The following is a 24895-nucleotide window of genomic DNA, read 5'->3' on the forward strand; positions in this document are numbered from 1 at the left end:
TGAAGCAAATGCTTCAAGCCCTGCCCCTTTTTAAACTTCCAAAGGACTTTTAAAGTAAAAATTTCCTTTTCTTTTTTCTGTCTGAATTCCAAGTGCTTCAAAGAGAAGATGCCTTATTACAGAACTCATGCTATCTTTTCAAATATTAAAAGACATCAGGCAAAGCTATACTTGTGAGTTGGGACTGGATAGATGTGGGTCTGAATGAGGTGATGCCTGGGATGGCAGGCAGATGAGGTACCCAAACCAAGGCTACTGGTAGTGATAGATGCTCTCTCTTGGGCTCTGATCCTCAAACCGCTCGTGCTGTAGGAGTTGAGGCATTTTCTGCTCCTTCCACTTCTTTTCCTTCCTTCTGCCAAGGTCCCCCCTATTAAGGATGCATTAAACACGGATGGGATAAGCATGGTCTCAGTAATTAATGTTTTTCCTCTTATACATGCAAACAATCATAAAAGGTATCATTTCCTATGAATGCTGCCCTTACCTCTTTGGAAATTTTTATGAGATTCCAAGCTCTGGTTCTGGATGAAGAAGTTGTCCTCCCACAGAAAATGTAAAGATAAACGACTTGCTTATAAGTGCACGGATTCTTTAGTGTGAATATTCTCCTGAAATAGAAGAGGGAATTATAAAACTTTTGTCTTACAAAATGAAGCTCTTTCATAGAAAGAAGAAAGAGCGTTAATTTATTCATAAAGGCTCAGGACTGTTTTTTAAGGATGTTGTGGAAAGTATGTAGAAAGTGTGCAGCAAAATGTGAAATATCTGAAATCTGAGCATTTTGGAATGTACCTGAAAACAAAGAGTGGGCTGATTTTGTGGGATTTTCAATTGGAAGGTGATATTTGCTAGGCTATTTTTTCATATGACATTTTCTAACCTATTTATGTGTCAGTGTGGTTATTTGCCCAGACTGCACATTCAAAGCTATCTCAAGCAAAACTTCCATCAGTTTAATATATATATATATATAAATAAAGGGAAAGATCCAAAACTGAAAGAATTTTTTGCAGTTTCAGAATAACATAAGATTAAAGTGGGTTTTATAATTTCAGATAATATCTAGGTTATTAATACATCAAATATAGAAAAGTGGGCTGAAGGCTTGTTACTGTTGTTTTCTCTAAGGCCTTTCCTGAATAACGGCATTTTCCCAGCTCAGCTGCTTTGCTTACGTTGCCCAAATCTATTAAAGTTTATCAGCCCCATGAATGAGGGTTCGCAGAGCTCCCAAAGATCACCTTTGCTTTTCTATCCCCAAAGCTCAGTTCTTTATCAGCTGCTCTTCCTCTGTGCACCCACACAGCTTCACCCCGCACTCCTTTCTCTGCAACAGAGACTTAAAAGGTCTGTATTTTCCTTTACCACACGGGAGCTCTGCTGTTGTGCTCAGTGTGCTAACGGGGCAGTTTGCCATGATATTTTCCCTGGAAATTCCCATTGTCAGATGGAGATATCACACCAAAACACTCCCTCTCCATGGATTAAATAGCTCCTGATGAACCCTGGGTATTCTGTGGCAGCTCTGCTCAGGGTGCGCACATCTCTGACCTCTCTCATGCAGAGGCATCCTATCCTCCATTAAATTAATGCCCAGGCTTTGCTTTAATCATGTTAGCAAACCCACAGAGTGACTGGAGCAGCGTGTTTGAGTGCTTGGTTCAGTGAGGACACAGAACAGCATCCAGGCACATCCCCATCACCTCTTTGGTTATGTTCCAATGCTGATTAAAGTATTTGCTGAAGAGAACTCAGCTCAGACAAAGAACAAGGCTTGCAGTGATTCCTGAATTTATTGAGTGTGTTTTTGTCCACTTTAACTGAACGACCGTATATGTAAAATATGCTTTTTTCTCAGAACATCTTGAGGACAAATTTCATTGTAACATACCTTTTTATTGTCCTTTTCAGAGCAGTTTTCTAAGGAGCTGTCTAAAAATTTATCCTTTCATCCCTCAGCTCCCCACAGTCCCTCCTGGGCTGAAAGAAGAGTCTTTTTACAACATATGTCACTCAGTGCAACCAGCTTGGGGCAAGAAGGGAACAATATCTTGTATCTGTTACCTTTGAAGAAGAATTTGAAGTAGAAGGCAGTTAATGCTCATACAGAAATTCATCAGAATGGGAGAAATCCTCTGTGCTAATTGTTGGATCTTTACTAAGCAATGAGAGCCAGGTCTTTGCTCATATAAAGAAGCCAAACACAGCCTGCCACTAAGATAAAGTACATGGTTGCCGCTGCAGTGGCAAGCTGCTCACAAGCAGTGAGCTACCAGTAGACATTTTACCCTTAAACTGCAACTATGTGAATTTTCTTTAGCGGTCCAGGATCCATGACAGATCCAACAGGATGTTGCTTAAGCTGTGATGATGCAAAGAAATTGGAACTTGTTGGTAGGCATGCATGTATGTGTGAGGTTGTAAATCAAATATTCAAAGCTGTCAATAATGAGTGATGCCAGTGATAGCAATGATGAAGTGACAGTGTAGAAATGAGTCCTCTGATCTTACACATACAAATTAAAGCTAAGCTGCAACCTAACAACTTCCATGAAGTTGCTTTGATGCATATTTTATTTTTCCACTAAATAAAATGACATGTACTCTTGTGCCTGCAGTTCCTCAGCTCTTCCCATCAAGTCTTTCAGGATGTCATTTCTCAGACAGATCTCCCGACTAAGTCAGCACACAAATGGAGGCATGAATTCAAGTCAGTAGACTTGTTGGAATGGGCAGTTCACAGGGGAATCACAGCTCACTAACAGAGGAGTCATCATGTAGAAAGATGCCATGCCATGACCATTTCCTGTCTGATGGGTGTTTGAATGTGCTCTCAAACAGCACACTTGTGGCAGAGATGTGGGATTACCATTATTATCAGGGACTTTGTTGTGCCTTATGCCCCCGGCACTCGTCCCCGCACCCATGGCATCTTGGCTACACAGAACTGCCCAGAGGTTTGTGAATTGCCACCTTCCTGTTATTAACCTGCCATACCTGGTCATTCTATGAATTTATACTGTAAGGTTGATTGACCTCTGTTTTACACCACTGTGTCACAGAAAGTCTGCTAACGATGTCCTTGTCGGTAGACAGCACTCCCTTGCTCTTCATCCCCTGCCTGACATTAGCTGACAGGGGGGATCTCAAGCTCACTGCCTGCAGTTCCCCAGAAGGTGGATTTGCAAAGACATTGAGTGCACCCCTTTCTTTGCAGAAACTTGCTTACCATGTGACCCACATGAATTAAGAAGCAAACTTGTTCATGTTCCTTTATCTCACCTTGTACCGATGGCTATGGCACTGCTTCTAGAGAAAGGTAGTGTAATTGCTGAAAGTGGTTGTGTTAACCAGGCTGCCCTGTGTGGAGTGCTGCTGTCAGATTAATATTGCAAGACAGATTGATTTTTTTACATTTTATTCTTAAGGCAAAGTGCAGCCAAAAATGCTTCAAGAATGAAATGTCTTTTTCTGCAGAAGAACCAGCTGGCTGGGGCAAGGCAGCTCTTGGGAGCCACCCTGGTGTGAGTGCTGGTGGTGAGGCTTGAGAGTGCAGTCAGGGTGCTGTGGGTTGAAGGACAAGGGAATCACCATGCTGCTCTGCAGCCCCTTCCAGCCAGGTTAATGGGGATGCCAACAGGCTCTGGTTCCCCGGGCAGCCCACCCTGGGCCTCCATCCACACATCCTGCTGGATGCCAGCTGCATCTCTGTCCTCGCCTGAGCTGTGCTGCTGGCATGTTATGGCCAAACCTGTGTCTTGACCTTTTGGCTTGATTTGCAGTTGCCACCTCACTATGCACTTGCCTGGGGCTCTGGACTGTGGCTGATGCTGGCTGTGGCCACTGGACATGGTCCGCTCTTGCTCAAGTACTGGGGGACTGTATCACTCTCTGGGGGCTGCTGCCTTGCTGTCACCCTTGGTCCTGCTTGCCAGACCCTTGCAAAGCAGGATGCTCTGTCCCCTCCTTGACTCTGCCATCCACACTCGGGCTACAGCACGATGCACCAAGTCTTCAAATCTTGTGGCAAGAAGGGGGAATAATAAAAGTAGTTTTCCCAATGCAGAGCTCCTCTTAAGTGCGTGTATGGCTGGAAGAGACGGCTACAGAAATCTATGAGAAAGCACAGGTTAGAAATATGTTGGTCCTGGAACATGTTAGTGATTTTATAGCCAGGAAGAAGGAAACCTCCAGCCCTTGTCTTGGTGACAATGTTCTTGGCAAGAAAAAAATGCAAATCAGAAATGCTGGCTTAAAATCTGGTTCCATGAAGGGGAAAGGAAAGAGAGATGCAGAGAAACCACACAGCTACAAAACTGGGAAAATGCGATTTTCTGGGCTTTGGGAAATTTAGCACCCTGTTCAAAGCACTTGGATGTCCCCATCTCATCCAAAGTGTGTTACATGGCGGGGTGATGCAGCAGCACAGAAATGTGCTATCAGTGATATGGAAGCATTGCCTGAGGTAGCAGAAGGTGCTCACAGTGTGTCTGTGAGCAATAAATCAGGAGGATACAGTCAAGTAACAGCACCGGCCAGACTGTGGGGTCTGGAGGCTGTTACCTTAGAGCTACTTAAACTGTAGTCAGAGAAGCTAACAAGGCAGGAGAAATGATTCTTTGGACTGTGATTTTCTGTGCTTTGCACCTTTGGGAGAAATAAAAATAACCTGTGCTTTGCCAGCAGGCAAGAGTAAAGAAAGATGCTTTAATATGAGATCAGAATGTAAAGGGCAAATGAGGAATTGAGAGCTATGAAAAGTGAGGAAAGCAAAGAAGACACTGGTGCAACGAGTTTTGGCTGGAGATGGATTAAAAACATCTAATAGGAAACTGATTGAGATGCTGTTGTCTTCACCAGTACTGAGCGAGCCTGTTCTGAAGAAACCAAAATATGTTTCTTCTATTTTTCCTTTGACACACTAGCTGAGTGCTTAGAAGATTTCATGGATGCTTTTGCTCCTGGTAAGGCTGGCAGGCATCTGGCAGGCTGTCTGCTGGGGCTGATGGCAGACTCTCATCCTCCTCCCTTGTACCCTGCTGCAGCTTTCCTCCACCTGCCCCTTTCCTGCTGCCAGCTCCTCAACCTCCCTGCGGCTTGTCATCTCCGTTCCTTCCCTGTGGGCAGAGTGTGAGATTGAGAAAAGCCTTCCAGGGAAAAAACCCAGGAAGCATCACCGAACAGCAACAGTTCTTCCAGCAGAACTGAACATTTCAGACAATATTGCAAAAAAAACCCAACCCAACCCAAACCCCAAACCAACCCAAACAAACCAGGGGGACTACCAGAACAGTCTGCTCAAAAGAGAACATCATTTACCCAATGAAGACTGCCAGGTGTGTCCTGGGTTCAGCAGTAGCAGTCATTTTTCCCCTTCTTGGTAGCTGGTGCAGTGCAATGTTTTGACTTTCAGCTCGGGAACAGAGCTGATAACAAGCGATGTTTTGGTTTGGCCAAGGACTTTGTGAGCCTCATGCTCTGCCAGGGAGGAGGGGAAGCCGGGAGGAAGCAGAGACAGGACACCTGACCCAAACTGACCAAAGAGGTATTCCATACCACAGCACGTCATGCCCAGGATGTAACTGGGAGTTAGCCGGAAGGGCTGGGAGACGGCAGGGTTGGAGGAGGTATCGGTCGGAGCTTGGTCGGGCTTGGGGGGCGAGTTATCGGTCGGCTGGTGGTGAGATGATGTATTCTCTTCCCTTGTTATTTCCTTTATCATTATTATCACTGGTGGTAGCAGTAGTGATTTGTGTTATACCTTAGTTACTAAACTGTTCTTATCTCAACCCGTGGGAGTTGCATTCTTTTCGATTCTCCTCTCCGTCCCTCCGGGAGCAGGGGGAGGGCAAGAAAGGGGGGGGGAAGTGAGCGAACGAATTACCTGACTGGGTTTAAACCACGACAGTTCTTTTTGGCGCCCAACGTGGGGCACGAAGGGTTGAGATAACGACAGATTTGACTGGATTAATAGTCACTCGTCACAATGCTGATTTATTGGCTCTCAGAGTTGTTTCGCTTGATCTCACAGCTTCAGAATGTTGTAACTTACGTAGAGCCGGTATTTGCTGTGATAGTGTTTATCAAGTATGGGGCCTGGGCTAAGGTTCTTGTCTCACTGTGCTTTATGGCAATGGCTTGTAACACGGGCGGGCTCCAGCAGCAGGGCGGGACGGACGTGGCCGTGGACTTGTACCTGGCCGTCCGGCTGCTCTTCACCGTCCTGGCCCTCACCCTACTCTCCATCTTCGTGAGGCTGCGGGGAGCTGAGGGGGAGCGGCCCCGGGAGCCGGCGGCTGCTGAAGCGGCCCGGGAGAGCGGCCCCGGCGACCAAGCGGCGGCGGGAGCGGGGCCGGAGGCCGCGAGGGGACGGCTGCCGGTGGAGGAGGTCGGGGCGGTCGAGGAGCAGAAGGAGGCGGCTGCCGAGCAGCGGGAGAAGGCGGCGGAGGAGCCGAGCCCCGCGGAGGAGCCCAGCCCCGCGGCCGAGCCGAGCCCCGCGGCCGAGCCGAGCCCCGCGGAGGAGCCAAGCCCCGCGGCCGAGCCGAGCCCCGCGACGGCCGAGAGCATTTCCCGGAAGCCGCCCGCCGAGCCCCAGGAGGATGCAGGAGACCAGGCAGCATTTCCCAGCAAGGCAGAGGAGGAAGAGCTGGACTCAGGAAAAGAGAGGCTGGCGGTGGGAGAGCCGGCAAGCACAGCAGCTACACCAGCCCCAGTGACAAGTACAGCAGCTACACCAGCCCCAGTGACAAGTACAGCAGCTGCACCAGCCCCAGTGACAAGTACAGCAGCATCGTGTGAGAGTTCTGAAGGTTTTGAATGGCCTTTGGGTGTCCTTGGGACCTGCCTGCTGATTGTGATGGGGATCAGCATGTTGGCACACACACAGGCTGTGTTCTACCCACGACCATTTTGTCTGATCTCAAAAGTTAAGCAGAGTCAGGTTTGGGTCTTGTCTGGGGTTAGACGAGGATATGGGGGGACCAAGAGGTTTTCTCCAAGGCTGGACAGCCAGGAGTGGCAGGGTGTGTGTGACAGTATGGGCAAGTATCTAGTCCACTGGGCCCCTCCAGTGCTTTGGAAGCATCGGAGATGGAAGGCAGCTGTATGGAGTCCCCAGCAACAAGCTGCAGAAACTGCTTAAGGGGACAGTGAATTATTTTGAGCCTGGTGGGCCCATGGCACTTCAGGCCATCAGAGCAGAGATGCAACACAGAGATGGGCTCATGATCAAGGGGTGGACCTAGCAATGGACACTATTGCCCAGGTTATTCACGAGTGTGAACACTGCACACAGTCTCTCCTGCTCTGGAAGGCTGTTACAAGAGATGGAGCCTGACATCATGGACCAGATGGACTCAGCAGCTTTATAGGGACTGGTCCATGCACTAAGATAAGAGTATATTGAAAATGGGGGATCTGAGCATGACGTGAATGGTATGGAATAAGGGGTGGATAATGTCCTGGGTTCAGCAGTAGCAGTCATTTTTCCCCTTCTTGGTAGCTGGTGCAGTGCAATGTTTTGACTTTCAGCTCGGGAACAGAGCTGATAACAAGCGATGTTTTGGTTTGGCCAAGGACTTTGTGAGCCTCATGCTCTGCCAGGGAGGAGGGGAAGCCGGGAGGAAGCAGAGACAGGACACCTGACCCAAACTGACCAAAGAGGTATTCCATACCACAGCACGTCATGCCCAGGATGTAACTGGGAGTTAGCCGGAAGGGCTGGGAGACGGCAGGGTTGGAGGAGGTATCGGTCGGAGCTTGGTCGGGCTTGGGGGGCGAGTTATCGGTCGGCTGGTGGTGAGATGATGTATTCTCTTCCCTTGTTATTTCCTTTATCATTATTATCACTGGTGGTAGCAGTAGTGATTTGTGTTATACCTTAGTTACTAAACTGTTCTTATCTCAACCCGTGGGAGTTGCATTCTTTTCGATTCTCCTCTCCGTCCCTCCGGGAGCAGGGGGAGGGCAAGAAGGGGGGGAAGTGAGTGAACGAGTTACCTGACTGGGTTTAAACCACGACACAGGTGGCATGGTGTGAGGGGATGGGAGGCCAACTGGGGACATGCAGAGAAGGTCCACCAGGATGGTCAGGAGAGGAGTGAGTCTGTTGAAAGCCAGGTATACTTCTCCACCACTATGGTGAGGTGGAATAGGTGCCTGCAAATGCATTAGGGAATAAAAACCCTAGAAAGACTGTGGGGAAAGCAGTTTATTTGAAAAGGGCAGCTCAGAAAGAAGCTGGTACACGGAAGTAATGGTGAACTTCAGCAGGAAATGACAAGGTCTCACTGCTGGGATGCTGTGGCTCTGGGGCAACTTATCTCCTCCTGAGGTGTGATGTGGGTGGGAAAGGCACACATGAGGGCTCTGAGTGCATCTCAGCAGCTCCATTAGGTCGTGGAAGTGGTTGCAAGATGCTTGTGCCTGAAGCAGCAGCTGGGCTCAATGATGCGGGAGGTCCCTTTTAGTGTGATGTCCCTCTATCTTCTCATCTTCCATGTTTTCTCCCTACTGCCTATCTGCCTTTTTCCTCCATCAACGGTAAGGATTTTTGCCTTGCATGAAACTTGCTAATGGCAAGGAAAAAAAAAAAGAAAAGAGAAAACAATGTAAGAAAAATACTGGCACCATCACTGTCAGAAATGTTTCACTTGTTTCCCCAAATCCACTCTGAGTCTCTTTTACATTCACTTTTGAAACATCTGCATTCAGAATCTGTGCTGCAGCTCAGCTCTGTCATCTTGTCTATTATGTGCAAATCATTTTTTTGCTTAAAATGTTAACATAAAATAGCATTGTTTCACCATAGTTAGAATTCTTTTTCCTGGAATTTATATATGGATTTTTTATTTTGGGAAGAAGTGAACATGAGACTTGATAGTGTTAGGTAACTACCTGCTGCTTCTGCATCCTTTTCCATGTTTCTCCAATGCACTAGATCAGGTCTTGAAGTGTCTCATCAGCCAAGACTGTCACTAAACTGCATGGTCTTTGGCAGGGATGCATCTCCAGTCCTTCTGCACTGTGTAGCTGCATAAGAGCTTTTATAGAAACAGAATGGAAAGGTGTTAATCTTTGCCTACTAATGTTCACAATCAAGAGCAGATGCTTATTTTGGTTTTTTTCCTATTTTTTTTTTCTTTGCATTAGGAGCAGAATTAGAATTTCTTTCCGATCCTGTGCAGCATAGCTTGGGGTTCTGTCACTGCTTTGAACACTGAAGATTTCAAGACTAGGCTGGATGCGGCTTTGAGCAACCTTCTCTAGTAGAAGGTGTCCCTGCCCATCCCAGGGAGTTGGAACTAGATGAGCTTTAAGGTCCCTTCCAGCCCAAACTGTTTTATGATTCTATAATTCCATGATGGAAAGGCCCAAGGCAACACCTGATCAGTGAGCAGCAGATCAGAAGCTTCTCTGTGTGTCATGATACATGAACAAAGGGACTCTGGAAGGTGGGAAGCTGCTGGCAGCGGGGAATAATTTCATGAAGCATTCACTAAAGAACAGTCTTTGAGAATAAGCATTTTGACTAGAATTTCAAAGGAATTTGGGGCTTATAGAAATACCAAGGATATTCAGTTTTCATTATTGATTGTAATTAAAATCTTGTAAAAGTTGTTTAACTTTGTGCATTTCATTGCTCATCACCTAGCTAGCAGTTTTCAAATACTAAGCCACTGCCTTAGTCATAAACTGACATTAAACCCAGGTAGATGTTGTCTGAAAGCCTATTCTCTTTAAACCACTGATTAATGGCCATTTCAGTAGAAGAGTCGACCTCTGGTAGTCCCCTCTTAACTGCAACCATTCTGTGAGCAGTGGTTTCATTTCTGTCCTCAGTGGTCACATCTGGATATGGAAAGAAGCTCATTGAACAGTTACCTAGCTGGTAGACCCGGTGAGAAGGGGACCCGCTGGGCAGGTTATAGAGGCTGAGTTATTTAATCCCTTAAGTAGAAAGAGGGAGGTGCAGTTGCTGAGGAGGTGTGTGAGAACTTGCCTTGCTGCATCTGTGGTACTGTGATCTTCAAGAACAAGGATCTTCTGTCTCAAGAGGAACAGGGAAATAAAAACGAACATTGTTCCCAAGGCTCATTCATCTGTTTAAATTCTCACACTCAATTCTTTTCTGCTGTCAATCTTACATCTCTCACTGAAGAAGAATTAAGAACTGAAAGACTCAGATAACAGTGGAACACACCTCAAATAATAAAGGGACAGAAAAGGAGCAAGGGCAAATCGTGCCATGGAGGAAGGGCTGGTTAAAACTCGAAATGTCTTGAAACCAGGAAGTGCTAAAATTTTGTGGTGTGTTTTTGTTCCAACTTGGAATGAAAACCATTTTTTTTTTTCCAGGGAAAAATAAAAAGAAAATATGAAAAGTGTGTTTTGCAAACAATTTTTGTCCAAGAAGTTTGCTTCAGGTCTGGGTAAAGTTCTTTGCAGTTCTCAGTTATAATATTGGTCTCACATAATTTTTTTTCACTGTTAAATGACCAAGTATGACATGAAAAAGTGTTAATGTGACCTTAAGAATTCAGTTTTCTCTTTTCTTTTCTTTTCTTTTCTTTTCTTTTCTTTTCTTTTCTTTTCTTTTCTTTTCTTTTCTTTTCTTTTCTTTTCTTTTCTTTTCTTTTCTTTTCTTTTCTTTTCTTTTCTTTTCTTTTCTTTTCTTTTCTTTTCTTTTCTTTTCTTTTCTTTTCTTTTCTTTTCTTTTCTTTTCTTTCTTTTCTTTCTTTTCTTTTCTTCCTTTTCTCTTTTCTTTCTTGTCTTTTTCTTTTCTTTCTTGTCTTTTTCTTTTTTTCTTTTTTCTCTTTTCTTTTTTCCTTTCTTTTCTTTTCTTTCCTCTTCTTTCTTTTTTCTTTTCTTTTTCTCTTTCCCAATTTTCAAATAATTTGAAAAGATTTTTCAGACAATAAATACCCACAATTAAGATATGCTGAACACTTTGTCCACTTAAACTCAGAGGTAGTAGAGGTAATGGTGGTACTTCCAGTCACTATATTTCTGAAGTGTTCTAGCTGACCCTGGTGAATAACTGAGCTCTGAAAATTGCAAGGTTCTGGGAAAACTTGAAATTTTGGACCAGGGAAACCCTTGGGCATGCCACCCTGATTTCACTGTCATCAGAGCTAAAGCAGAAGGGGTTGGAAAAGCATCAGTGCCCTGACCTTGGCTTGGAGGGTGGATCCTTCTGTGTCCCTACCAGCATGGGACCTTGTGCATTTGAAACCTTACATCTTGTTAAAGTAGTAGCAAACCTGTAATGAAAATTTGGGTGGCATAGATATATACATATTTTATATATCTCAAGCTTGTTACAAACAAGATCACAACTTCATATACCTAATGTGAGTGAAAATGAAACCGTCTGTTGGATGACTTCCCACTGTGGAATAACAGATGCATAAACCATGTGCCATAAACAGTGCTTATGGCTTTGAACCTACTGTGGGAGGCCAGATTGTGTTCAGTTTTCTCCCACAGTGATTGATTGCCCTGGGGGTATTGCTCAAGAGGCGCGTTCCACTTTCTGGCTAACATGAAGTAAAATTGAGTAAACTGATAGTTATTATATAGACTTAACACAGAGTTCAACATCTACTGGACTTCTTCCCTCTACAGTCCATTGAGCTGCACGCAGTGCTTTCTGAATCTAGTTGAGCTCTGGCAGAGCTAAATAAGTGATTTTTCAGCTCAAAGATTTTGAGGACTCCTGGCAGCTTTACAGTAGAACTATTAACTCCTGTGTTTCAAATTTGAAATGTACACACCATATAGTGTTGAAGGTTACTTCTTGCACATATTTCACCACAGTTGTCCCAATGCTAGGTTGAAAATCCAGAGTGAAATTATACCTTTTAGATTGAAATATATATGCTAGGATTCAGGGAAGAAATGTTCATCTTTGCACAAAGCAGCCTGCAAGATAAAGAAGGATTAAATAAAGATACCAAAAGATATTGAAGCTGTTGCTTGAAGGGTTTCTAAAGGCTGTTGCTGCTGGTAACCCTGTAATGGGGAGCGTCTTTGTGTTTGGACCTTCATGTTGGATTTTGCTGGTGATGGACAAAGCGTGCATGAGGATAACCCAGGCTTTGTTTAGTGACAGTTCTGATAAGAATGCACAAAGATGCAAAGAGGATAACCTTATAATTTTATTTTTTTAAATTATTATTATAGCTAAACGCATACTTTGATCTAACTCCCTACTCCTCTGACTTTGTCTTGGAATTGTTCCATTTAACACCTGCCATTTTTGGGAGAGCTTTTGTTTCTACTGCCTTCAGCAGACTGGAAATGCATTAACTGAAATGCCCATCAGATAATTCAAGAGGTGTGAGTACAAACCACAGCACTTTAGGGTTATTTTAACAGTTCTGTTTGCCCTTTCCCTTCACTGACAACATATAATAGAGAGGATAGAGAACAACCTGCTTCTGATTTATCTCAGTGGAGTCTTAGTTCTCTCATTATCTTGCACAACCAATCCTTGAACAAATTTAGTTTAATGACATTTTGTGTTGGGATAATCAAATATTTCTCAAGAGCTCCATAATAGCATTTCTTTGAACATGTATCACTTCTGCAATCTCCTCATCCTTTCTTCTGTTCCTTTGTTCCTCAGTGAAAGTACTATTTGCTGTAAAACATTTCTTTTCACTAGGTATAGGCATGCAGATATTCAGATACTGTTTCTTTTAAAGTAACTCTTAGGGTTTTTAAAATACGTGAATACGTGTAAGCGAGCTCTTTGAAGATAATTTTTGGTCTGCTGAGGCTCATAAAAATCACTGAATATTTATAACATCCACCACAACAAAAGCTAAGAAGAAAGATATCAAGTATAGACTACAGAAACTGCTTTAAAGAGACTTTGAATGGAGTTGTCAAAGAAGCCTCAGGGAATTAGGTGCTCAAATTTCATTAAAGTTCATTGGAATGTAATCAGCTCATCCGCTTGGTCTCCTAAGTACATCCAAGCTATGTCCTGAGTATTGTTACAAAAAGAAGAGTTTAGAAATTAATGATTTGTGTCTCTTTTAAAAATACAGGATTGTTTAATTTCCTCCACACTGGGAAGATCAACGGTAGGTTTTGTTTGCACTGAAGGGCTTCATGAAACACGGCAGGACATCACTGCCTCCATTTCTGCCTGCAAATTCTGTTTGGGCAGGCTTTAAGGATTTTCACATTTGTCCAGGATTTCTCAATGGACATGAAGCCCATCTGAAATGCTGAGAAGGAACACAGAACCGCTGCAGTGTGTCCAGGGTGCATCGCAGATCCAAGCTGCTTGGCTTGTGAAATAGGTGAGGGAATGATGTGGACAACCAGCTGGCAAAAAAGCAAGTTCTGCAAGAAGGGTGATAGCAAGCAATGGATATGGTGAAAGCCAACCACAGGTCTCACTGCTGTAATAATTTTGGGATAAATCACAGCCCGAAAGGACTGCGACATCACCCCAATACAAAAATCTATTCTTGTATAGGCAAAAAATTGTCAGGATCAGGCCTACAATTTGCTCCTGATCCTGAACTCACCAAAAGAAATGATCTGGCTTTCTGAATGGAGCTTGTCACTGTGCCAGCATTTCAGCTTGGCTCAATTCATTCGTTAATTACAAATATGTTTTGGGTGGAAGAAAAAACAGGAAAATTAGGTTTGGATTGAAAAATTGCATCCCATTTGACCCTTTCCCAATGCATTCATGAATTTATTTCATTTAGGGATGATTAATTCCTTTAAAAAGGTATTTAAGTGAATATCTAAACACAACATTTTTAACAGAAAAAAATGCTCAGGATTTTTATTAGAAAAATGCCAGAACCACTTTTTTTTTTTTTTCCCCAGATTTGAAATTTCTGTTTCCAGCTTTCCTAACCAAACCAAGTCAATGAATTTGCCTCTCATGCTTGGAATGGTTTCAGTTCATGTCAATGTTGGGTTCTTTCTTTGACTTGCTGTAATGCTGAATGTCAGGTCTTGTAAAACATGGTCTTCATCTGAAGGTGCCTGAAATGAGGACAGATGGATTTGGCAATTAATCATTAGTTCATTAGTTTCACCTTCCAAGTTCCCATATGTTCCTCTAAAGGACATTGGTAAATTTTGAGGTAATTGGGAAAGCCTCTGCAAGTCAAGTTTGGTGTAACTCCACCTAAGAATCATAAAGGACTTTGGATTTGTGCTAGCAGAATTTCAAACTTCATTTGGACAGCAAATAAGTGAAGGAATATATCAAGGGAAAATGAGAGGAAAACCAAAACCTACTTCAATATTTTTCATGGGAAAGATACTTTACGAAGAAACCAGGCTCTAAAGGTGCCAGAATTACTTAACAGAAGACAAGTAAATGCTGCCAAGGATTTTCTACAGCAGTGAAACATTTACATACTGTCCTAGAGCTCGACCTTTTCTTGTTAACTGTTGATATATGAACTATATTCCTCATGGCTTTGCCTTTTCTTGGTACCTGCAGTGGGCTGAAGTCCAAGCAGGCTGTTGTGGATGCCGGTCATGCCACATATCATGTCTGAAACTTTACTCTGTGCTGTACCAAGCTCAAGGTCCAACTTCATTACACTATTTCCAAAATAAAGCCAAGGTCCACAACACCTACTGCACTTTCCTGAATATTATCTTCTTCTAAACCACCAAAGCTCCACATGACTTTAGATTTTTGTTTTCAGTGGGTTTTGTGAACAAATGTACAATTTGCTACTTTGAAGTGAAGATATTCTTATGAAGCTATGGCTGCCCTGGATTTATGGTTGAGGCAATGCTGCTTGCAGGGTTTTATAGTGCTGAGAGGTGCAACACGAGGACCCCTGTGCTTCAAAAGGTCAGTCTCTTCTGAGGACAGGTGTGCTCCAGACTTCTGCAGCACAGCACTGCAGGAAAAGAAGAGCAGAACTGATTCAACATCAGAGGGTCTTAGGTCACAGCTGCTGTGCAACACAATTGTTTGAACATTTGAACTTCTCTGGGTGGCTAGGCTAGGAAAAAGCAAACAAGGAAATGGCTGATGGCAAACAAGAGGCAATACCAAAGACCAGTCCCCTCACTGAAAGCCGACCTCCCCAGGAGACGGGGTAGATGGTGCTCTGAAGATGCTCTGTCTGGGCTGACTAGCTGCGACAAAATGTTACGTGTCATAGATGTCTAACATGAGACAAAATAAATCCCTCTGTGCTATTTAGCTGACTTCTGTTTTGCTTGTTCTCATCATTTTGTGACAAATTACGGGATGCCAGACATTTCTTTCAAAGCTCAGTACTTTCTGTCATGTGAATATGTGAGGTTTGTCTTCCTAATAATCCTCTGACCTTTGTGGCTGCAATGAATAAACAAACTAGACCTCCAAAAGATCAGGATCATATATATATAAAATATATATTTATAGATGATAACAACAATTCTGTTCATCTTCTATTTTGGACTTGCAGAAGGCTGGTATTTGAAATCCTAGCAACTATGACTATTTGTAAACTGTCAAACCAGGATTTAAACGCTTTAGGTCATCAGCTTTATACCATATATTCAAAGAGGCTGCATAATTTGTACCATATATTCAAAGAGTCCCAATAAAATTAAGGGAAGCTTTGAAAACTGATTTAGTGGAAGTTTTTATCTTTACATGAAAATAGTTAATATTCAAAAAGTGCATTCTCTAAATAATTGTTGCTTGAATTAGAAAGGGAGCAGGACCAGCCTCCTTTTTACCTTCTTGTAGGTGCCTTTTTGTCTCCATGTAACAGGCATTATCTTTCTCACTGTTTCAGTTTATTCCTTTTTCATCCTTTTCTCCTCATCTCTGTCACTGAATTATTCCTTTTACTGACACATCTACTAAGTGAGCTAAGCCCTATTATTAGCTTCAAAATATGCTAATCAAAAAGCCTACAGTATAAATATTTAAATTTCAGATTTTAATAAATCTACGTTATCAAAAGTAAAAGGAAAGAAAATGAAGCAACAGAGCACATGTATTATGTACACTATTATTATAGGAATGTATGAGAAAGCCTCCACAGAAAAGCCTCAATTTATTATTATTTTTTTTAACAGGGGTCCTGTTGTGAAACGTTACTGCAATGAGTAGGTAGGCAGCCTATACCTACGCAGTACTGGTAATTAGAGAGGTGCCTTGTTATTCTGACAGGCAGCATTGCTACCATCGAACCATCTGATCAGCTGGATTCAGCCCACTATTTTCCCAGTGAACACGCAATTTCCTTAAAAATACTGAATTGTATTTGCGTTTGGGTGACTCTCACCGCACTTCGGGTCAATTCAACAAGGACCAAAGCCAGCTTTAATACCCACAAGCTGTATCAGAGTACATTTCCCACTCCCTACAACGGTTGTGAACAGGGGGAGGGATGACCAGCAGCATATGTAGTTCCATGCAAATACCACTGTGCATCTGAGGGTGGAAGGGCTAAAACCTGTCAGGGAGCCAGAGAGAAGCCTTTTCATAAGGGAAGAGAAACAATAGCTTCCTGAAATGTCCTAAAGATGCTTCTATTGGCCTTCACATGTAATGTGCTGGAAGGAAACTTATCTCTTCCAGCCATGAATGAAGATTTAAGCAGCTTTGGATAGGAGAAAAACAGCTCAGCTGAAAAGATGCCATCTTTTGTGTATTTGTTTTATCTTCTAGAGCTTCCCATAGTTCAGTATTCAAATACCAATTGCTTTAACAGTCCATGACTTCCAGCTTTTGCTTACAAGATATTCTGTAAGTTACTCAGTTCCTTATGTTTTGCACATCCGCTCTAATCATGAATTCCCTTGATCTATGGGTGAAAAGAGACTGAACTTGTGTTTAATCTCATCTTTTGCCATTCCAAGGGTTTGGGGTCCTTGAAGGAAGAAAAGGCTGCCACATCGCTTGAATATTTGTCCTAATTCTAAAAGACAAAATTTCTATAGGAAGAGGAGTTCTGTGTCCCTTCTTGTTGATGAACAGATGGAAAAAGTAGCTAGTAGAGAAGTTTCATTTGCATCAGATTGCTTCCTCAAAAACCCTTAAGAACTACCATTAGAGTCTACACATTCATAATTGATTAATGGGACAGTTTTTAATGTTGTTTTGATCTGATATAGCTACAAAGGCCTGAGATATATGAATTCATGCAAGGCAGAATTATCCATCTTTCCCAGGATGGTTTCACTTTAAAAGTACAAACATAAGCTTCCTACAGCTGTCCCATGGTATCTGCACACATAGGCTTATTCCATTTTGAAAACCCCAAGGTTCCTATGGAACTACTCCAGGATACATTCTATACCTTATACTGTAGCTATATCTTCCACTGTTCTAGAACACTGCAAGATTGCACAAGAATAGAGAACTGTGCATCTCATGCCGTGTATTTTTATACATGACATTAAAGATTATTACATACCTACCTGAAATCACCAAAAGCATTAAGAGAAAGCCAAAATCCGTTCTGATTTTGTTTTCCAGAAGTATTTCTACAATCAAGAACTACATTTTAAAAGTCACAAAGTAGCTAAATCAGAGCAGAAACACGATGTGGAGTGCTCTTAATGCTACTTTGCTTTTTCCGATAATTCTTATGGGAATAAATCTCTTCAGACCCCAAGAGAGAGAGCACAGAATCACACATCCCTACCAACCTGAAATAAAAGTACCCACAGTACGAAAGTATCAGCAATCAATAATTCCCAAACTGGCTTCCATCGGCAGCTATCTCAACTTATCAGACCGCCTGAGGACAATTTCCTGCTGGAAACCCAGTCTGAAACAAGGGTTTAAGTGAACGAGTGATGATAATGTGCTTTGAAAGTTAAGCCAGGGGTGATTAAATGTCTGTGGGTAATAAACAGAATTATAAGTATTTAGGAAACAAAGCTCAACTCCACACACAATCAGAGCATAGTATATCATTAGCTGTTGTAACCAAGAGACATTAATTTGTGGGACAAGATAATGGTTGGACGTGATAAACCGTCTCTTCCATTAAGTGCTGGTTTCTCCACTCTTTAAAATGCCTCCCCGTAAGCTAAGTGCCGTGTTATAAGCATTTAACATGCTCAATGTTACATTTATACACTTCATAATTCGAAGTTGCTTCCATTCTCCCAAAAGTCTCTTTGGCAAATGCTATTTTGAAAGAGAGCTGAAGAAGAAGAAAATCTGGCTCTTTCAAAGATGAGTTTACTCCTGTGCCACATGGATCATAGTGAAATTTGACTGGGAGAAGCCCTAGAGAGTTGAACTAGAACATATCAGCTCACATTTTGAGCCATTCACTTGCATCATATTTTCAGACAATAAAGTATAATAATTCAAGATTTAAACTCTGATGGCTTCAATTGCTTAGCAACACATTCAGCAAACTCAGATTGTTTCAACTATGAAATGGAAAGAACTATAGGGATCTTGAAAACAAATTACATATTAATCTGACTGATTTCATTACTTCTTTTGCCTTAACTGCAGGATAACAGATAAGGCAAAATCCAGTACAAGCAGTCATTGTAGGCTGGAAAAGCAAAATTATTTGGCCTTTAAGGAAGCTGTTATCAAACATTTCTATTTTGGAATATAGAGGCAATAATACAGTTACAAGAAAACAATCTTCAGAGCTTGGTGCAGCTCTGCTGAGCACAAGGTTTGAAACAACAGGTCCTCATTGTTGTCAAACAGATTTCCTGATTAGTGTGAAAAAAAAGAAGCCTATTTCGTGCCACAAGAGTCAGCTGAAGCCTGGGGATTTTTGCTATAAATATTGATACGCCCTCGCAATCGCTATTCTGACTCATTCGCTTTCTCTTTCCTGTTCCCCTCTTTGGCTTTGGTTTTCATGCTAATGTTACACTTCTTACTCACCAAGTCGTAGAATCACCACTGCCTTCAGCAGAGCTTTGAAAGCCTTCCTTTAAAATCTTTGGAGAGCAAGCACAGTCTGACAGATCACCTTTAATTTATCCTGTCTGCTTAGGAAGCCATCTGCCTGGGGAGCAAGGCTTGTATTGATGCAGCACCTGTGCTGCAAGCCTGGGCAGGAGCTCCCCCGCTATCTTAACACGAGGTCTGGTTGCCACCAGGCTTGTTGGGTGCATTCCTCTTCCCTCTGCCCCTCCTGCCCTTGTGCAAGCACTGCTGGAACAGCCAAATGGAAATGTTTCCATGAAGAAAGTTTGTCTTTTTTACCTTTTTTAAAGGTTGCTCTAAAAACAGCCAAAAGCAAATCGCAAAGAAGACGTGACAGCTTTCCTACTCTCCTGTGTTGGATCAGGATAGAGCACTGTGAAAAACGTGTTTTTAAAGGTACTCACAGTGACCCCAGTTGTGAGTAAAGGATGAGCCCATTGAAGCATGAGGGAGTATGATCACTCTTTGGGTAAAGGGGTGCACGGATTTCACAGGATTTTGTGGCTGATCTCTAGCAATATTTGGAGTTTTGAAAAACCAATGTCCATTCACTTTTGTTTTCCCACTTTAAGCCTGCAGGTTTTCAAGGTGCTTCAGTTAAACCACAGCTATGCAGGAAATATCAATTACTGATCTTGGTTTTCTGCCTTCCTTCGAGTCTGATTCCAGGTTTCCTGAAGTAACTTCTTTTCACTTTAGTGTTTTCTGAAATTGGTTCTTCAACAGTTTTCAACCATGGCATTACTATCAACTTGCATCTAGAGATACTTTGTTTTATTAATAGATTTTTGATGGACCTTCTTTAAGGAAACCCTAGATGGACTGTATCACCTATTTTTTGTTTTTATTCATTAACCAAGTAGCATTACTGGGTTGAACAAGCAGCATTCTCCTGTAGCTATTCTGTTTTTATTCAGAGCTCATTGTGTTCTTCTACTAGTCCTATTATTTTATCTCTTTCTGTATTTTAAATCAATTTCCTTATAAACTAAGTGAAACTCATTCATTAAAAATTCCTGTAATCAAGGTCCTACCCTTCCAAAGGAGGCTCCAGATCTCGAGTAGAGTTTCCAGTTTCAGAATTTTTTTTGGCATTGTCATTAACCACGTTTCAAGACCCTTTTGCATGAATAATCTCTGATCTAATGGCCATTCTCTGGTCTTCAACAAACTCATGTTAGTCACTGCCCCAGGCCTTTATCTTGCTTCAATTTGTAAATAAAACGACAACCTTGTCTTGGTTTGAGATGATATTGCCTGCTATTGAAATGTAAAAAGAGTTTAAAAATAAAGCAAGAGCCTCTCCAAAATGAGATGTTAAGATATTCAAATAGAACTGACAATTGAATCAACTGTTCACACTCTTGAAAGCAGGCAAAGTTTTCTTCCCAAAAATGTGGCTGTAGAGATGAAATCACTGGTCTGTGGAGGCTGTTCTGGTTCATGCTTGCTGCCCTGTGCTGAAATCCCACTCCTGCCCCACACTAATTGCTTGATCATTAATCCTGAGCTTCTCTATTACATTTCTCAGTCTCTTTATATTGTTGACTGCATATTGGTTGAGTACCCTTGTGCCTTGAGCACCCAAACACACATGGTGATGGCATCTGCCCTAGCTTGGTCAGTGGTCACCACCTCTTCTGTGGGCATCTCTGCAGGGAGAGAAGGAGAACTATCATCTGTGGCTCCTGAGGGACTATGGGCAAGACAGAAAGGTGGCAGTGAAGGGAGGAAAAGAGAGGGCATCTCGGCAGGTGCCTGACCTGCTCCTGCCCTTGTTTTCCCTGCTCCTTGGCTATAGATAGAGATGCCAATCTCCAGAACTGTCAGTCTAACATCCTCCACCCTTGTGAAAATAACTTTTAAAAAGTGACATGGATCAAACACGTAAAATGGTTTTTAATTTTAATGTAAATTCCATCTTTGCTCTCCTGAGTCTGGAGGTGTCCAAAATTTGAGAAGCAAAAAATAGAAGACTTTAAAAGAAATATTAAATGATTTTCTAGCTGCATTTAAATGTGCAGTGTTCTGAGTCTTAAAATAACATGAATTCGGTTTTATGTTCTCATTTTTTTAAGCTTTGCACCTGATATGTATGTCAATAATTTGATCATTGTTTGCTATCTGAGTACTTTTACTTTCTGGTCTTCGGAGTGAGTGTCTTTGCAATAGGAAGCTCTATCATTTCCCTGTGTTTGCCAACTGATCCGTTAATTATGATCCTGGCCCCCAGCACACTGGATTATGCCACCCAGCTGAGATCTGAGCTAGAAGATTTGCTGAAATACTGGTTTAAAACGTTTATTTCACTGTGTTTTAACAGTACAGGAACTGGGCACTGTATGACATGAAGGTTAAAACTGATTGACGTCCTTTTTTCAGTGTAGCAGTTCAGATCTTGTAAAGTCCTGTCCCTGTCTGCCCCCCACTGCTGCCAGCTGTGGCATTGCTGCAGCAAAACTGCTGTTCCTGCAGGGATGACTTAGAGGGGATGCAAGTGACCTCAGCAATGTTTAGTACTTGATTCACATACTTTTTGGGTAAAAAAAATTAATTGCACTGGAGAACAAGGCAGAGACAGGCAGTGGAACTGTGTGCGCCTGCAGGCAGAGCAGCAAATAACTTGCCAGACTTAGAGGTCCCTCTCAGAAGGTTGTTTTCCAGGTTTCCAAAAATGGAGATGAAAATCCATCCTTTTATCATCTCTGAAAGATTTTGCTTTTACCGTGAAGGATGTGCTGTGCACAAAAGCACACTTTGCTTACATCCCCTGGGAAAATGAGTTATGAATACAGTGCCCCTAACCGTACTTAAGTTTTGATCCTGGCTTCGAGAAATATTGAAATAGGATTAATGTTGCTTCTAGTCAACTGAGGATCTGGTTCATACAATGCAATTGTTGAATAATGCTGAGGGGGTGAAATTATTTACATGTGCTCAGAAGAAGGAAACAAAGCGGTGGAGCAGAGCAGCCCTTGTGTTTTATTATGGGATAAACTAGGGAACAGGGAGCTAAGCAAACAGAATGGGCAGGCTGGCACTTGGTATGAATTGTTTGTCACAGGGAAAGTCCCATGGATATTGCAGTTGACAGGTGCCAACTGATATGCTGTGGTATTTTGGAATTCTTCCTCCTGCTCTTCAACCATGGAATAGAGAAGAAATTTTGTCTTAGAAATTTAATCCTGTTTTTTTTCAGTGATCCTGGGTTCAGAGAGAGGATATGGGAATTTTCATGTGATAAGTCAGCTTTGGGGCTATTACAGTGTGAAATTGAGGCCAGTGCACTGATTCAGAGAGACTGCTTCACCTTCCTCCAACATGACAGCTGATGTGCAGCTTGTGCTCTATCTCATGCTGAATAGTGGGGGTCTCCTCCTGGGTTTTCAGGTTAGCTAAGGAGGTTTTGAAATGAAAACGTGTTTCAGTGAGTTTTGTCTTTTTCTGGCTGCAAACTGACAGATCACCCCAGATCTGAGGGGTTTTGCTCTTTGCCTATATTATTTATTTTTGTGACACAATGTAAGTAGTTTATAATCTTTAACTGATGCATAATATCAGGTGGCAAAACACTACTTATTTTATTGCACATTATAGTCATATAGTATATTTTTCTTAGTTGAATGGTTTTATAATTATGCAGAAAAGCTTTCCTGGGGATTATCATACCATCTTAATTTTGCTTACTTGAATGATGTCCAATCTCTGCTTAAAATTCCCTGTTCTGATGGGTATTCCAGCTGGCAAACTGGAACAGTCACAGTAAATTCATTTCAAAGTGCAAATTAATATTTGCCAAGATGCACTCACTCTCTTTGCAGCAGTCAATCAGCTCTCCCTAAAGCATAATGGGTGGAAAGATTGAAATGGATGAGATACCTATTGCAATTCACATTAATGTTACTAATGGGAGTTCTAAATGAGAACTGGAACAGGCACTAGATGAATTAATATGTCTCTCTACTTAATTAATCAGTCAGTTTATCAGTAATTGTGAATACAGTGCTTCTGATCTTCAGGAAAAGCTCACCCTTCGCCTCGAAACCATGCACATATCTGATTTTCATGACTGAGAAGTGTACGTTTATGAGTTGCTCAACACAATTCTTTTTTTTTCCTCTAATTGGGAAGCTTCTTGAGGTTTTTTTTTTTTTTCCTGCTTTTATTAAATGGGCTTTTTCCTAGAAAACACATGTTCCCACTGGAGAATTTATATGAAAACAGCTTTTTATAGTCAACTTTCATTAGAACTGTTTTAAATCATCTCCAACCAGCAGAGTCTGCAGATGTTGAGTGTCCCCAGAAATCTGGGTTGTCTTAATAGAGTAGGTAGAACCGTTTCCATGTTGTATAGATATTTTCATTGTTACTTAGAGAATCACTAGAAGTGGTTATGCCCCGATATTTTGAGATTGTACTCATTTATGATATTTAGGACTGATTTTTTAGCAGACATATGGCTTTAGTGGGAGATTTCAAAATCAGAGATAGATTCGCTACAAAGAAATGATTTGTTTTGTGATTTAAAGGTAACAACCATAAGGGCTGAACAAACTTCAGCTGGTTTGCTGGATGAAGAGAAAGAATTTCACAGTACAATGTGCTCAGATCCTGACACCTCTTTCATTTTAGGTGCTTAGTTGAGCTGGGGCTCATGTGGAGAAAGAATAGTCCAAAACTTTGATATTCTGAAAGCCTTGAAGTTAAGAGGCAAAGATGCTGCAGGAAACCATTAGACGAGAGTACTGTGGGAATGGGGCCTGAGAAAAAGCAATGTTGGTAGCAAGGAGAAAAGGCAAACATTTGGGTTTAAGCCTAACAGTAGGTGCTAGCATACTTCAGTGCCGCTGGTGGCTGTTGTAGGTGACTGGGTAAACTTCAGGTTTGGAGGACTTGTAATGAGATTAGCCTTGGAGGGATCTTGGACTTAAAGCATTATCAGCAATATTTGTATCCTGGTAGTCTGGCTTTCTAGGCTGTGATAATTGTATTGACATTCCTGAAAGTAGTGGGAATTAAGAAGTTGGGCAGCTTGGAATTTTCTTTTTCTTGGACAGAGTCTGTGAATGAAGCAAATGAGTTTGAATACAAGATTAAAACAACGTCTGTGGAACTGATGGTCTTCTCAGCTAGTGGCTTCTTCGTCTGTGCCTTCTCATGTGTGTCTTCACCAAGACCCTCAATGAAACATGGCAGTTATGAGGCCAAGATAATTCATTTTAAGGTTTCTGCTTCTTCAGCGGCTTGAGGTTAGCGGAGTATTTTTAACAATGGTCTGATCTTGGTTGATTTACTCTGCAGATCTTCTGTGTTGTCTTTGTTGCAGTGAGGTATAAATGAGGACTAAGACATCTAGGAAGGAATGGATTATAGTGTACTAGATTAAACTCAGGGGACATCTCTCCCTTCTGGATGATTAGTGGGAGAATCAAATGAGACATTTTGACTTTCCGTGTGGATAATCTGGATAACCATACTAGGAGCTCACAATCTGACTTTTTTGATTTGTCATTATTTTCACCTTTCATTTTTTGTCTCTTTCTAAGTTTAGTATTCACTTACAAAGTATTTTTGTATAAAAGATACATTTTCTAAAGAAGAGAAATTCACTCAAACATTATTTGTTCCATTTGAAAAATGACATTTTAGCTGTTCTTTTTTTTTCCTAAACCTTTTATAATGTCAGCTCAATTTCAAACTTTTCAATTTGGGTAGTTGTAGAACGCATTAAAAAGCTTGGATTTAGGAAGCAGCAGGATTTATTCCTTTTTTTTTTTTTTTTCTTTAAGTCAATCTCTCCCTCAATTTCCATCCATATTGAATTTAAAGCAGACTTGCATTAGGTGGCAAATTTTCACACACCAGTAACCTGCCTTATGGGTCATTCTTTTTCTATAAATATTGCAGTTTATATTGAGTTTGTACTGGGGAGCACAAAGGTTTCCAAAGGTGATAACACTGTGCCCTTGAATTGTTCTGTGC

At 41.9% G+C, this 24895-nt stretch overlaps 1 long non-coding RNA gene across 1 annotated transcript; it reads right to left on the reverse strand.

The window, feature by feature from the left end:
• Positions 1 to 12176: 12176 nt before the first annotated feature.
• On the reverse strand, positions 12177 to 18927 carry LOC134157965 (uncharacterized). Its single transcript, XR_009962557.1, has 3 exons — positions 18869 to 18927; positions 14480 to 14897; positions 12177 to 14019 (listed from the first exon to the last, which is right to left on the reverse strand). It is a non-coding gene; the product is annotated as an uncharacterized LOC134157965 (long non-coding RNA).
• Positions 18928 to 24895: the final 5968 nt, after the last annotated feature.

This window comes from Pezoporus occidentalis, unplaced genomic scaffold (genome assembly GCF_034315485.1).
Source record: "Pezoporus occidentalis ecotype Australia unplaced genomic scaffold, CSIRO_AGI_Poc_V1 ctg124, whole genome shotgun sequence".
Classification (NCBI taxonomy): Eukaryota; Metazoa; Chordata; class Aves; order Psittaciformes; family Psittacidae; genus Pezoporus; species Pezoporus occidentalis.